The following is a 15,026-nucleotide window of genomic DNA, read 5'->3' on the forward strand; positions in this document are numbered from 1 at the left end:
GGCAGTGGCCAAGTGCGCTAGACAGCCATCACTCTGGTGATAGGTGGAGCTAAGCATGTGGGGCAGCTGGCCCTACTGGCCATGGGCTAGCACCCAATCTCTAGAAATAGGAGGCAGACACACACATGCGAGCTCATCTTAAAAAATCTTTCAGGTATTGAACGAAGCGAAGACATCGTGATGTTGCCACCAGCCTCCCCCACCCCTGCCCTGTCACTGCATGGAGTCAGTGCCCCAGGAGCCTTTGCTGAGGCTCACAGCAGAGTGTGCTCCTCCTGCTTAAGTCCCTAGGAGCTCCCCTGGGCCCCTAAGACAACATCCAAACTACTTACCACCCAGCACACAAGGCCTGCCGACCAGCCTCTTGCCTCATCTCAGCCCCTTGGCCCAGCTCAGCCCCCACCATACTTCTCCTGGACATAAACCCACAGCACCTCCTCCTGCCTCAGGGCCTTTGCACATGCTGTGCCCTCTGCCTGCAGGCCCGCTGTCCTTCCTCCTACACCACTGCTCCCATCCAGGGGACTCTGCTCCCCTGAGACCTTCCCCCAGTGGCTCCGGCACCCCAAGAATAGACACCCCTCTCCCTGCTCATATCACATGTGTCACAGCTACCTGTAGATGCCTTGTTCCCGATTCATCTCTGCACCCATGCTCAGAGCCTGCACTTGGCGCTGGGTGACAGAATCTGTAACATGCACTGATCAGCCCTAGGTCCCTAGAGCAGCAGGAACAACTTCAGGGAGGATGTACAGGCCCTCCTTGCAGCCGGGCAGCGTTCTGCCCACGCTGGCTGGACACACAGTGGCCTGGGCCTCTATTTACTTATGAGATGTTAACGCCCACTCACTTCTCCGTCATGCAGGGGCCCTGCCTGCCCCTGCTCCAGCTCCTGGTCTTTGTCGAATGAGGCCAAAGAGGGGACAGGCTCGCAGCGAGTCACTGCCCAAGACTGTGGCTGCACAGCAACCATCTTTTATTCATGCGGAGTTCACGGTGTTCTGGCCAGCTCACCAACTTCTATCCTTTCCCACTCAAAGCGTCTCCTGGGGATGAATTCCCTCCTCTCTCACCACCAGCCCTGGTAATGCACTTCTAATGCTTCTAACCTTCTAACTAGGAGGCAGCTGTGGAGGTGGGGAGGGTGTGAAGAAGGGGCGGAGGGGGTGTGCCAGCCACAGAGCCAGGAGCACCTCTTCCCTCAGCAAGGGTCCCTGGGTGGCTGGCAGCTGGGTGGCGAGGGGGCATGGGAGTCGGTAGGTAAACAAAGCCGTGCTCTTGTCAGGAGGAAGGATCCAGGTGGGGAAGCAACCCCCAGGAGGCAGCAGGCACGAGGCTGTGTAAGCCGGGGAGCCCCAGCAAGACTGCCGGTCCAGGCCCTTCTGCAAGAAGACAGGCCCGGGGCAAGCCAGGGGAAGCCAGGGATGCTGCGCCCCGGCCACCGTCCTCAGCAGTACACACATTCCTGTCCCTCCACCTGGCGTTCCCCAGCCTCTTCCCTTCTACCAGCTCCAACTTGTGGGAAGGAAGCACTGCCAGCAGCCTGCCCTGTGCCACCAGCTCCCCACCAGGCCCGCACCACCACACACTCCTCCCCGTCCCCACAGGCCGCCCTCATTCTCTTGTCCCCCACCAGACTGCACAGGCACCGCTGTGCTTGGGGAGGCAGGCAGAGAGGAGCGGCAGCCGGCCGGGGAGCATTCTCACAGGCTTATTTATAGCCAAGCTCCCTGGTCTGTCCAAACGCACCCAGTTCTGCCCGTCCGCCGGCCGTGCCACTGGGGCTTTTCAATCCATTTCTATATTTATCCCCCGAAGCCACTGGGATAATGGCAAGGCCAGAAATAGCCTTGAACACTTTCACGTGAAGATGATGGGCAGGTCCCCAGCTCCCAGGTTGACCTCACCCCGACATCTGCCGCTTGGTGGTGGGTGAGGGGAAGGAAACAGCTGGACTGGGCCGGGCAGGCAGCCACAGCCAGATGGGAACAACATGATCCCCCTGCCCCGCTGGCTATGGCCTCTGCCGTGATGCAGGGAGAAGTCTGAAGGCACACATCGCAGCTGCCAGGCCGCGGGGAGACCAAAGGTGACCCAGCTCCTGACGTCAGCACACTAATCAGAGCAGACCGCCCAGCCTGGCTCCAAGGAAGAAAGGAGAAGCAAGGGGGGCTGGAGCTCTGCCTTGTTCCCGCACGTGCTCCCAAAAAGCAGGCTGTCTGCCACCCAAGGTCAGAGGGGGGACGCCTTCCTGTCTTGCACCTTCGCACCTGGACGTGGGTGCTGGGCGGGCCACAGAGAGGAGTGTGCTGCTTCCTGTTGACCCAGCAACTTCCGACCTCTGGCTGGGGAGGAGGACATAAAGACCATGTGGCTGATGGGGAAGACAGGGGTGTCCGCTGGGGAGTACAGCCAACAGACACCCCAAGGAGTTCGCAGCGAGAAATGAAGTAGCTTGGAAAGCTGAGATAGAGCAGTTTCAAACTGAGCATCTGGCATCACGAGCTGGTGGCGTGGTCTGGAGCAATGGGCTCAGCTTGCCCAAGGCTCTGTGTCTCCATTGGCAAAATGGGGACATCAGCATCTGCGTGCAGCATGGCCAGGATGAAATGAACCCTGTGTGTGTGGCACCAAGGGGGCATCTGGTGCTCTGTGGCCACTCCACAAACGGGCCTCATCCCCTCAGTGGGGAGGGCTGTTCCACTGGCTCTGAGACGTGCTCTGGGTCCTGGAGAGGCTGGAATGGGCCGGGCTCAGGGAGGGAGGACATGGGAGTCTGATGGAAACCGGTAGGAGGGGGGCAGAGGCCCCGTCACGGGAAGGGAGGCAGTATGAGGTGCTACGAACAGCCAAGGCAAAGCTCCTCCTTGCTGGGCACAGTGACAGGTCCGAGAGCAGCCTGTGATATCACAGGTACAGCCCCAAGAACCGGGAGTGAGTTTTCTGGATCCCAGGCGCTCACAGTCTCCAACGTCAGGGAGCAGCCCTCTTTCCAGCCTGTTCTAGACCTCGCCACCCTGTGACTGCACTCTTTAGCAAGCTGGGGCCTCTTGCCACCCCCAAATATGTCATGCGCTTTGAATACTGAAGGCATTGGCTCCTGCTGTTCCCTCTGCCCTTCCCTCTTCTCTCCTGGGAAACTCTGCTGCATCTTTCAAAGCCCAACTGAAACGCTCTCTTGTGTGAAATCTTCCTCATCAGCCAGTCAGCTGCTGCCTAGTCTGCTGCAGCCGGACCCTATTCACCTTCCATTAGTGCACCAGGAGCACTGAGATGTGTCTGTCTCCCCAGCCCAGAGGGTGGGTGCCTCTTCCTCGCTGGATCCACTGCCCACAACAGTAAACATCTGCTGCATGAGAGGATGGACTGATTCCCTCCTGCCGGCTCACCAAGAGCTGTCATTTTTTTTTTTTTAAAAGCATGGAAGCCCATACCAGGACTCCTTGGGGCATTGACAGCAGAAGAGTTATCTGAGCATGCTCTGAAGGCTGCCAGCCTTCCCACCCCTCAAGAACACCCTGTGCCTCTGGGCTGGGAAGCTGCCCCTCGGCCAGAGCTCCCACAGTGGGACAGGTGGAGTACGAGGGAGGGCCCATCTCTGTGCCTGGGGGCTGCGAGGCACTGGGGACTCTGGGTCACATCTGCAAATGCTGAGCTTCCAGGAAAACTTTCCAATCAATGGCTCCTGGTGGGGATGCCATCTCCTTGCAAGCGGCTGATCCCAGAGTGGAGCCGGTATGGAGAAGGGAGGGCACGCAGGGCTACCTCCCGAGCGCTGTGCGTGTTAATTACCCAAGCATGCCAATGCCTGGCCGCAGCATTGGCTGCACTCCTGGGTTTAGACTCTCTGAAGCTGGAGCTGCCCCAGGGCCCACCCCCTACCTCTCAGATCCCCACAGCTGCAGACTACCCTCAGGCAGTCCCTCCACTGGAGAAAGATTACCAGGTGTGACAGACACTGACGGCCTAAGAGAATTCTTCCCAGGATCAGAAGAATTGGAGGCCTTGAGAAAGGGAGGCTTTCTCAGGGAAACCAGGCAGCTGTCTGCACTTGTTTAAAAGCCGGCTGATAGAGCACCTACTGTGTGCCTGGCATTCATGCTCTATGGGAATAGTAACAACAGTGATTCATATGAAGCACTTCACAGATAGTCACTCATTTAATCCTCACGACAACATGAGGTAGGTACTGATATTGTTCCCATTTTACAGATGAGGACACTGAGGCACAGAGAGGGGAAGGAGTCTATTCAAGGTCTCTCTCTGCCAGGATCTGAACTCAAGCAGCTTGGTTCTGGAGCCTGTGTTAATCGCTGTCCTATATAACTGTCCACACAGATCATTATAAAAAATGTGCAATGAACATGACTGATGTCCTTGGTGTTGCTGAATTGTACACATGAAAAATCTTGAATTGGCAAATGTTGTGTTTGATATATCTTTACAACAATTAAACAAAAAAAAAGTGCAAGGTAAGATGATGCAGATGCTCTGGAAGAGTCTGGCTGTTCCTTAAAGTTACCACATGACCCAGCAATTCGACTCCTAGGTACAGACCCAAAAGGCCTGAAAGCAGTGACTCAAACAGATATACCAGTGTTCACAGCAGCACTATTTTCAATTGCCGAAACGTAGAAACAATCCAAGTGTTCATCAAATGATAAACGGATACACAAAACGTAGAACCAATGCCTTTGAATTGTGGTGTTGGGGAAGAATACTGAATGTACCATGGACTGCCAAAAGAACACACAAGTCTGTCTTGGAAGAAGTACCACCAGGATGCTCCTTAGAAGCAAGGATGGCGAGACTACGTCTCACATACGCTGGACATGTTATCAGGAGGGATCAGTCCCTGGAGAAGGACATCCTTGGTAAAGTAGAGGGTCAGCAAAAAAGAGGAAGACCTTCAACGAGATTGACTGACAAAGTGGCTGCAACAATGGGCTCAAGCGAAATAACAATTGTGAGCACGGCACAGGACCGGGCAGTGTTTCTCCTGTTGTACACAGGGTCACTATTAGTCACAACTGACTCGATGGCACCTAACAACAACAACAACATCCATACAATGGAATATTATTCAGCCATTAAAAGGAACGAAGTTCTGGTACATGCGACAACATGGATGAACCTCTAAAACATGCTGAGTGAAAGAAGCCAGTCACAGAAAGACAAAATATTGTATGATCCCACTTCTATGAAATGTCCAGAACAGGCAAATCCACAGACACAAAAAGTAGATTTGTGGTTGCCAGGGGCTGTGGGGGAAGAGAACTGGGGAGTGGTGGCTAATGGGTGGGGTTTCTTTGGGGTGATGAAAATGTTATAAAATTGATAGTGGTGAACTAAATACACTACTATTATAACTGAATACACTAGTATCCACTTAACTGTACACCTTAAATGAGAGAATTGTATATAAATTACATTTCAATGAAGTCATCAGAGACAAAACAAAAGCAATGTGTGAAACCAGAGGTGTGCAGACCTAGGGTGCTGGGAAGAGAGAGTAGGGGGTCTGTTTGCCCAAGGAGCCAATGGTCCGCTCCTAGGGGCAAGAGGGGTGGGGAACACAGTCCCGTGATCACTGCACTGGGCAGCCTTTGGCTCTCCATTTCTCTGCGCTGGTCCTGTCCCCGCCTCGCGGCCACACAGGACTCCTGGAACCAGAGGGCATGTGCCAGCCTTCTCTGCATGTGAGAGACTGAGGCCAGGCAGACCTGGCTTGGACAGGCGCGACCTCAAACACCCTCCTTTGCACTGCACTTCCATAATCCCAGACCCTGGTTTCAGAAGCCCTTCCTGACTTCACAATAAATATGTGCTGCATGAATACACTTCAGTCTTCTGTGGGGTAGACCATGCTGCTAAAGCGAACGGTCTCGAGCTATCCCACCCTCCAGCTTGAATGGCGTCATCTCAGGCACCCCTCCGAGTCGCCCAAGCTCTGGACACCACCTCTAGGAGCAAAGGTGACTATTTTCAGGAAGCCTGGGAAGGAACCCAGCAGGGAGACGACATGGAGGACACAGATGCTGCTGCCCTGGGGCTGGGGGCTGAGGGGTCAGCTATAAGCGAATGCTTTGAGAAGCCTCCTGGCCATGACCAGGGGACCCACAGCAGGCTCCCTTGGTTCCCCGCACACCATCAGAGGGATGGCCAGGAATAGCCCGAAGCAGTGGTCTCTTCATTAGAACCGCGGAGGGCAAAGAGGGGAGGAAAAGGGAGCAGGAAGGGAGCAGGACGGGGCTTTTAGTGCTGAGATCACACGACAGAGCTGAAGCCGGGCCTCACACAGACTTGCGCTGCCCCACCCACCCGTGGTGCACAGCTGAGCACGTGCGAGCCGCCTGGGAATGCCACAAGGGCCGTGTGAACCCCCACAGTGCGCGAGAGCACAGGCAGGGACGCAGAGCAGAGCATCGCAGCTCTGCCACCTGCTTGAAAATAGAGTTCTTGGACAAGACGTAAACATCTAAAATCAGCCATGAAAGTGGGGACAGTACATCCAACCCTACAGGAAAAAAAGTCCTAAGAGAATACTATGAACAATTGGATGCCAGCAAATTAGATAATTTAGAGGAAATGGATGAATTCCTGGAAACACATAAACTACCTACATTGACTCAAGATGAAACAGAGGATCTCAACAGACCCATAACAAGTGAAGAGAATGAATCAGTGATCAAAACCTCCCAAGAAATAAAGTCCTGGATGAGAGGGCTTCACTGGGGAATTCTACCCGACACTTACAGTTAACCTCCATCCTTCTTAAACTTTTCTGAAAAAACAGAAGAGGAGGGAACACCCCCTGACTCATTCTATACGGCGAGCATATTCTGACACCAAAGCCAAAGACACCACAAGAAAACTACAGATCTACTTCCCTTATGAATACAGATGAAAAAAATCCTCAACAAAAAACTAGCAAACTAAATCCAAAAGCATATTAAGAGGATTATGCACTATGATCAAGTGGGATTTACCCCAGGAATGCAAGGGTGGTTCAACATCAGAAAATCAACCAGTGTAATGCACCACATTAGTAGAGCAAAAGAGAAGAACCATATGAGCATCTCAATCCACATAGAGAATGCATTTGACAAAATAAACTGCATTCATAGGAAGACGTGCTCCACCGAAGCATACAGGCCAAACCCAGGGACCAGGTACCTGGAGGCTGTTGGGAGCAGGAAGAACAGGGAGATGGAAAGAGCCGCAACTTCAGAAGGGCATCAGCACGGCGAAGAAGGGGAGAGGCCAGCAAGCTGCAGCCCTCTGCACATCCCGCCCCAAGTCCTGAGCAATGTGTGTGTGCACATTCGAGTGCGTGCACGTGTGCATGAGTGTACGTGTGAGTACATACATACACATGCCAAAACATCACCTCAACAAACAAAAGGAAGAGGGAGAAGGCAGGAGGGGATGAGGTGACAGTCGGTCATACGTAGCTCTCCCCAGGCACTGTGGGGACAGCAAAGACACTGAGGGGCAGCGTCTTTGCTCCACAGACGAGGCCAGCTCACCTTCGCCGTCCGTGCTGCATGCTCCAGCCCCTCCGTCCGCTCTCCTCCCCACCAGTGGCAGCATTAAACACTCCGGTTATCACAGACCTAAACCTCCAGGGAGCGGGAAGGCCAACCTTCATCTGGGGGTGGAGCTGGAGAGGAGGGCAGAAGAAAGCCAAGGCCAGCAGGTGAAGCTTCTGTGGGTGCTGGAGAGAGGCCCCTTCTCCTTCTTGAGAGAAGGCAGAGAGGCCAGCACAGGGTGGGTGGAAAGTATGTGTCAGCTGCTGCTGTGGTCTGAGGTCCTGCCGCTGTCATTCTCTCTTCCTCCCTAGGAGATGTGACCTTGGCCAGGCCTGTCACAGAGACAATGGCAGGAAGCACCCGCCCACCCACTTAAGCTGCAGCCCCTCTGAGGGGCTCCACATCCAGGGAGGGAAGAATCACGAAGGAAGTGACTGTCAGAGCCTCCGGACCCTCGGGCCTAGGAACAGTCCCTGCTGAACTCCACCCGATGGGGCACTGGCGCTAACAGCAAATGCGGTGAGCCCTGTGGCTCACTCAGAGTGGCCATGGTCTTCAACTTTGCTCTCCCCAACTGGTACCCCATTGGTGAGAGACAGCCACTCTTCCGCTGTCCTGGCCTCTGGGTCAGCAGATACAGAAAGGGGCCGGCAGTGCGGGGAGACGGGCCTCTTCCAGCCTCACCCCCGTCTTTGGGAAGGGAGCAAGGGGCTTCTCTAAAAATAAACCTTGTTCCTTGAGCCCTTTCCTTCCTCAGCCCCCGTGTGGAGGGGATGAGGAGGGGGAGGAGGGGGAGGAGGGAGAAGAGGAGAGATCTCGCATTCCCAGATGGCTGCCCGCCCTCAGGAGGGGCTGCCCTGCAGTCCTCTCAGTGCCTTTGCTCCCCCGTGCACAGGGGTCTCCAGGCCCTGCAGCCACAGACCCAAGAGGAGCTCCGAGGCAGGCAGGGGCAGCCTGACTGTGCCCACGGGGGCTGCCATTCTCCAGGTCCGGGTGGGTGTCTGGGAAAGCCAGGGAGTGGGGATGACCTGGGGCAGGGGGTACCACCTCTGCACTCCTGGATTTGGGGGAGAAGGGTGGCAGTGCAAACGCAAGTTGCTCACATCAGTGGGTTCCCAGGATGATGGCAGAAACAGACACCTACATACCCAAAAACTCCCAGGCAACTTGTGCCAAGGGTTCTAGCAGCAGTACAAGCAGTTTGCTGGGCAACAAAGAGAAAACCAGTTGTTGCGGAAGCAGATCGCCAGGCCTTTGTACTGAGGCACCTCTGGGTGGACTCAGGCCTCCAATCTTTCCGTTAGAAGCCGAATGCCTTAACTGTTTGCACCACCCAGGAACTCTAAACCAGTTGCCGTCCAGTCGACTCCAAATCATGGTGATCCCATATGTAACAGTGCGGTACTATGCTCCATTAGATTTTCACCTACTACCTACCCACTGTTGCCGAGTCGATTCTGACTCATAGTGACCCTACAGGACAGTGTAGAACTGCCCCACAGGGTTTCCAAAGCTGTAATGTTTATGGAAGCAGGCTGCCACATCTTTGTCCCACAGAGCCGCTGGTTGGTTTGAACCACTGACCTTATGGTTAGCAGCCCAGTGCTTAACCACTGTGCCACCAGGGCTCCGTAGGTTTTTTTTTTTTTTTAATTTTATTGTGCTTTAGGTGAAAGTTTACAGCACAAATTAGTTTCTCATTCAAATTGTTATACACAGATTGTTTTGTGACATTGGTTACAATCCCTGCAACGTGTCAGCACTCTCCCCCTTTCGCTTTCCACCCTGGGTTCTCTGCATCCATTTGTCCAGGTTTCCTGTCCCTTCCTGCCTTCTCATCACTGCTTTTGGGCAGGTGTTGCCCATTTGGTCTCGTATACTTGATTGAACTAAGAAGCACGTTCATCATGTATGTTATTGTTTGTTTTATAGGCCTGGCTAATCTTTGGCTGGAAGGTGAACTTCAGGAGTGGCTTCAGTTCTGAGTTAGCAGGGTGTCCTGGGGCCATAGTCTCAGGGGTTCTTCCAGTCTCTGTCAGACCAGTAAGTCTGGTCTCCATAGGATTTCTATTGGCTGATTTTTTGGAAGTAGATCTCCAGATCTTTCTACTGAGGTGTCTCCGGTGGACTTGAACTTTTCAGTGTGAAGTCAGTGTATTAGCCATTTACACCACCCAGGGACTCCAACACAGATGAACCAGAGACTAATGTGGACGGGCAGGGGTTATAAAGAGCTTGAGAAAAAAGAGGTGTCTAAAACGGGCTTTGAAGGGGAAACGGGAATCTGACAGCTCGAGGGGAGTTCAGGACACTGGAACTGTACAAGCAAAGCACATAGGTGACAGCATGTGAGGAATGTTCTGGCAACACCAGGGAATAAACGCCATGTAGGAAGGCGCTCCCGTCTGTTTTATTCACGGCTGTGTCCCTGGCACCTGGAATAGTACCTGGGACCTACTAAGTACTCCATAAAGATCTGTTGAATAAGTGAATCAAACAGAAATTCCTGAAAGCATGTCAGATATGGGCAAGGACCTTCAGATAAGGGCTACCAGGGCAGCATCTCTGTTGTTGAGTACCACTGAGTTGATTCCGACTGATAGCGACCCCATGTGACAGAGTAGAACTGCTCCAAAGGGTTTCCTAGGCTGTAATCTTTACGGGAGCAGATTGCCACTTCTCTCTGTTGTGGAGTCACTGAGTGAGTTCAAACTGCTAACCTTTTGGTTAGCAGCTGAGCACTTAACTGTTGTGCCACCTCTGGAATACAGGGTCCTTTGGGACGAGGACAGGCAGTGTCAGAGCCCCCGTGGTGCCCATTTGGGGCAGAAGAGCTGCCAACAAGGCCCCTGCCCCGAGCTGGAGCCAGGTGCCCCGGCCAGCAAGGCCCTGTAGAACCCAAAGGACGGCGAGGAACTGAGAGTTAGGGCTCAGTGTTACTGCGCCAGTCCTACCCCCACCCCCAGCCTCGCAGCCGAGACACCTTGGAAAGTGACTTAAAAAACAACAACAAAGAACAAAAGATAGCACTCTCGCTTCTTAGCACTTGGAGGCCTTTTCACTGCAACTGAAAAGAATGAGCAATTAGAGAAGAAAACAAGCCTCGGTGCCAACCTGGGAACAGAAGCAAGGGGGGCAGTGTTCACCACCCCAGACGCCTGGGCGCTCGGTGCCCTGTTTCTCATGAGGAAGAGGAGGCCTGGGGCAGGGAGGCCGACCAGAGCTCCCCCCTGGGGCAGCACAGCTGCACTGGAAAAACATGCCACCTGCTTCCCAGTCTAAAGATTCGGGTCCCCGTCCTAATTCTGCCACTTAGCTGTGTGACCTTGGGCAAGATCTTTGCCATCTCTGAGCCCCGGCGTCCCCATCCCTCCTGTAAAAGGAGCCCATGATAACTATTACACAGGGCTGTTCTGGGACTTGGCAGAGGGGGTACAGTTAAAATCCACAGCTTAGCCCTGACACAAGCTCGGACACAAACGCCCCTCCCTCTCCCAGCCTCTCACTCCACCATGTTGGCTCCCCTACATGGACTATCCAGCATCCTTCCCCCAAAGCTCAAAGAAGCAGATTCCTATAGGGAGACAGGCTCAACAGAGGCTAGGAAGGGCAAAGGGAGATTCATTTCACCACCTCTTCTCCCCACCAAAGGCCTCGACGTAAAAAAAAGAGGACGTGAGCCTGAGGCTCCAGGGACAGGAAATGAAGTGGACGAGAAGGCTGGGAGGGACAGGACTCCTGCTCGGAGAGCGCGGGAGGAGGCCGGCGAGCACTGGCCTAGGCACTCTGTTACTGTTGTTAGCCTCTGTCGAGTCGGCCGAGTCATGGCCACCCCACGCGCAATGGAACACAATGCTGCCCAGTCCTGCGCCATTCCCATGATCGCGTGTGGACTGGACCGTTGTGACTCATAGGGCTTTCACTGGCTGATTTTTGGAAGCTGATCGGCCGGCCTTTCTCCCTAGTCTGTCTTAGTCTGGAAGTTCCGCTGAAACCTGTTCAGCATCCCAGCAACATGCCAGCCTCCACTGACAGATAGGGGGTGGCTGCACGTGAGGTACCTTGGCCAGGAATCGGCCTAAGCACTAGGAGGTTCTATTTCCTGTTCAGATGCCACCACTGACTCACGATGCGACCTCAGGCAACACCGTGCCCCCAGCCTCAGTTTCTCATCTGTGGGCGTACAACCTGGTGGCACCAGGTTAAAGAGAGAGAGTGCACGTGAAAGCACACGCACGGTGCTTTCTGTCTTATTGACTGCAGCTGTGGGAAGTAGGGTGAGGTGGCTACCCCAGCCTCTGTCCCCTACCACAGCCAGTGTCCAGTGAGCCCGAGGTCCCCAGATGGACCCTGGAAGGAGCTGCCACCCTCAAAGGCAGAACTCCTGTCTAGTTACTGGGACTGGGAAGGGTTGAGCCCCAAAGCAAACAGCAAAAAGCCACCCAAGGTACTCTATACAAGAGACTAACAGCTGGCCTGAGGAGTGTCTATCATATGTGGAACCTACCGAGACCAGAGACAGAGCATCAGTCCTTCCTGTTTAGTGAAGAGGAGTCAACATTTGCAAGAAGCCTCATTGATCAGTATGATCTACCCCGCATTAACCAGACATAGATTTTTAAGGGAAGAAGGAAACAGCAACAAAATTCCACCACCAAAACTCCTAAGGCGGGTGTGGCCTCAAAGCCCCCAGCCCCAGGCAGCCAGGGTACAGTTGTGCAGATGGCGGGTCCTTACCTGGATCTACCTGAGGAGGCTCCAAGGATGCCGCTGCCACAGGAGAAGGAGGGGTGGATGGCTGGGCCCACAGGAGGGTGTCGGGGACTGGGACGCAGGTGCCAGCATCCTGCAGGGAGAAGCCCAACGGGAGGGGAGTGAGACGAGCCAGCTCTCATCACGCACACGGATCTGGCTGGAAACCCACAAAGCAGGGTATCATCCTGAGCAACGCCAGAGGCTGCAAACCCACATGTACCAGAAGGGTCAACAGGAGACACCTGACTGCCTCTGCTTCATAAGGGACCTTGGCCGGGATACTTATGCAGCAAGTCCTGACCTTGGACACGGGGAGGTGCACTTCACAGGGCCCAGGGCTTCCCCTGCCAAGGGACCCCAGCTGGCTTCCAGGATCACAGGAGGAGAAGTTCTTATTTCTGAGGCCCAGCTTGAGCTCTCAGTCCCAAACTGGAGGATTTTCACCCATTAACCCCTTTTTGGTTGGAGGTTGCAGAGGGCGAATGGAAAATCAGAGAAAGCAGGAGGACGAGTAGGGGAGAGAGCAGCCTGGGATTCTCAGCCAAAGCCAAGTGCCCGGGCAGGGTCGCAGCAGGTCAGGTGGTGCTGAGGACGGCCGCCAGCTTTCCATGGGCCGCTCTAGCTGGGCAGTGCGAGGTTCGAGGCCCAGCCTCTGCCAAATACCCAGAGGCCAGAGATGAGTACGCAAATCAAGAGGACAAAGGTGGAGAACTCAATTTCTGAGGAGTTCCGGGTCCAACCAGCCCATGAGATGAGGGAAAATTCACCACTAACACCACCCCAGCCCAGGGCTTCTGCAGGGGCGTGGGATCTGCACTCCCTCCCCAGCCCACACCTGCACACACACTCCAGCTCAACCCCACTCCTATCTGCCTGCCGCCCTCACCAGCCTCCTGCACCCAGGCAGGGTGGGCAGCTGTCTGGGAGGACTTCCAAAGGCTCAGTAAGCAGGAGCTCCCTTCCGGAGCATCCAGGCCCGACACCCCACCATGGGGCTGTGGCTCGGCATGGGGGTGGGGGGCGGGGGCTCCTAGGATACAGGCCGGGCCGCAGGGCCAGCGGTCTCAACAGAGGTGAGAGTAAAACAAGAGGAGAGCTTCGTGGTGGCTCAGGACAAAAATCAAAAGCTGTCACCAGGCAGAGGGATGGAAAGAGTCTCCCGAGGGTGCCGACAGTCAGAGCTGGTGGGCTTCTGAGGATGCAGAGGCCCTAACTGGGAGGTGAGAAGAGACCCTCGATGGCTTCGGTGGGAGGTGCGGCTGGAAGGAGCAGTGTGGGTTTTCCCGGTCCTTGCAGGCCTTCGGAGGGTGGGGGGCAGGGGGCGCTGTGCAGACTCCTTGGGGCCGGCCTTTAGGGATGAGGCTCACTCTGTCCTGCACCTGCCCCCTGTCCTCTACGGGCACATGTACACACCCACCTACACTGTCAACTCCCAAGCAGATGGAGTTTTGAGTCCCATGCCCGCGTAGCCCAGGCCCTCCTGGACGTGACTGGGCCTGCCCTCCTACCTGATCTCCCAGCCTCCCGCCCCTGCCCTCCACCCGATACGACGGTTTCCCCGCCTCCACACTCAAACTCCAGGCCCTGGCGGATCTCTCCATCCTGAATGGGACAGTTCCAGAGCTGTCATCACAACAACACCCTCAGCCCGTTGTGGGCCAGACCCCAACCACCCCAGCTCCCATGGGGAGAGGTCGACCTGACTCACGACTAGCAGAACTAGGATTACAGTGTTGTTAGTTGCTTCTCTAACTCATAGTGACCCCATGTGACGGAGTAGAACTGCCCCATAGGGTTTCCTAGGCTGTAATCTTTACGGGAGCAGATCACCAGGTCTTTCTCCTGCAGAGCTGCTGGGTGGGTTAGAACCACCTACCTTTCGGCTAGCAGCAAGCGGTTAACCACTGCACCAGCAGGGCTCACAGCGGCGAGGAGGCAAAGTATATTCTCATCACTAAGAGTGGCCCACTGCATAGATATGATCTTTCTGACAAAAAAGCATTTAAAGTTCAAAAAGGGAAAGCAGGGCCATGTGTCCGTGGTAAATGGACAAACAAACCGTCCTTTACACAGTGGGATACGCTTGGGTAGTGGGTGGCACGGACTGCAGTGTGTGCTGTGACATGGGCAGCCTCAGGGCTGCATCATGTATGGTTTCATTTATGGGGCATGTCCAGAAGGACGTATGTGTAGACAGGCAGTGGATGGGTGGCTGCCTAGGGCAGAGGTGGGGTGAGGGAGCAGGTATGAACAGCAAATGGCACAGGGAACTTGGTCGGGAGATGGCACTGGATTGTGGTGATGGCTGCACAGCTTTATGAACCTACTAAAGATCATTGAATAGTGCACTCACAATGAGTGAATTCTATGGTATGTAAAATTATATCTCAGTACAGATGTTAAAAAAATAAATAAATGGAGGTTGTGATGTTCGATTTTATGTGTCAACTGGGCTACGCTAAGGTGCCTACTTGTTTGGTCAAACACTAGTTCAGATGCTGCTATGAAGTAGTTAAACACACACACTCACACACACTACAAAACCAGCTCCTTCCAGTCAACTCAGACTCATGGTGGCCCCATGTGTGTCAGGGTAGAACGGTGCTCCCTAGGGTTTTCAACGGCTGATTTTTCAGAAGTAGATCACCAGGCCTTCTTTCAAGGCACCGCTGGGTGAAATCATACCTCCAATCTTTCAGTTAATAGCCGAGCACATTAACCATTTGCACCACCAGCATC

General features: G+C 54.4%; 1 protein-coding gene across 1 annotated transcript in view; it reads right to left on the reverse strand.

Annotated features, from left to right (window-relative positions):
• The window catches only part of PITPNM2 (phosphatidylinositol transfer protein membrane associated 2), a 100,519-nt gene that overhangs the window by 84,540 nt on the left and 953 nt on the right, over positions 1 to 15,026 (reverse strand). Inside the window, exon 2 of the mRNA XM_023739300.1 lies at positions 12,270 to 12,378. The gene's annotated coding sequence lies outside the window, so the exon portion shown is untranslated. The remainder of the gene's footprint in view (positions 1 to 12,269; positions 12,379 to 15,026) is intronic.

The sequence above is a fragment of the Trichechus manatus genome, unplaced genomic scaffold, assembly GCF_000243295.1.
Source record: "Trichechus manatus latirostris isolate Lorelei unplaced genomic scaffold, TriManLat1.0 scaffold00131, whole genome shotgun sequence".
Classification (NCBI taxonomy): domain Eukaryota; kingdom Metazoa; phylum Chordata; class Mammalia; order Sirenia; family Trichechidae; genus Trichechus; species Trichechus manatus.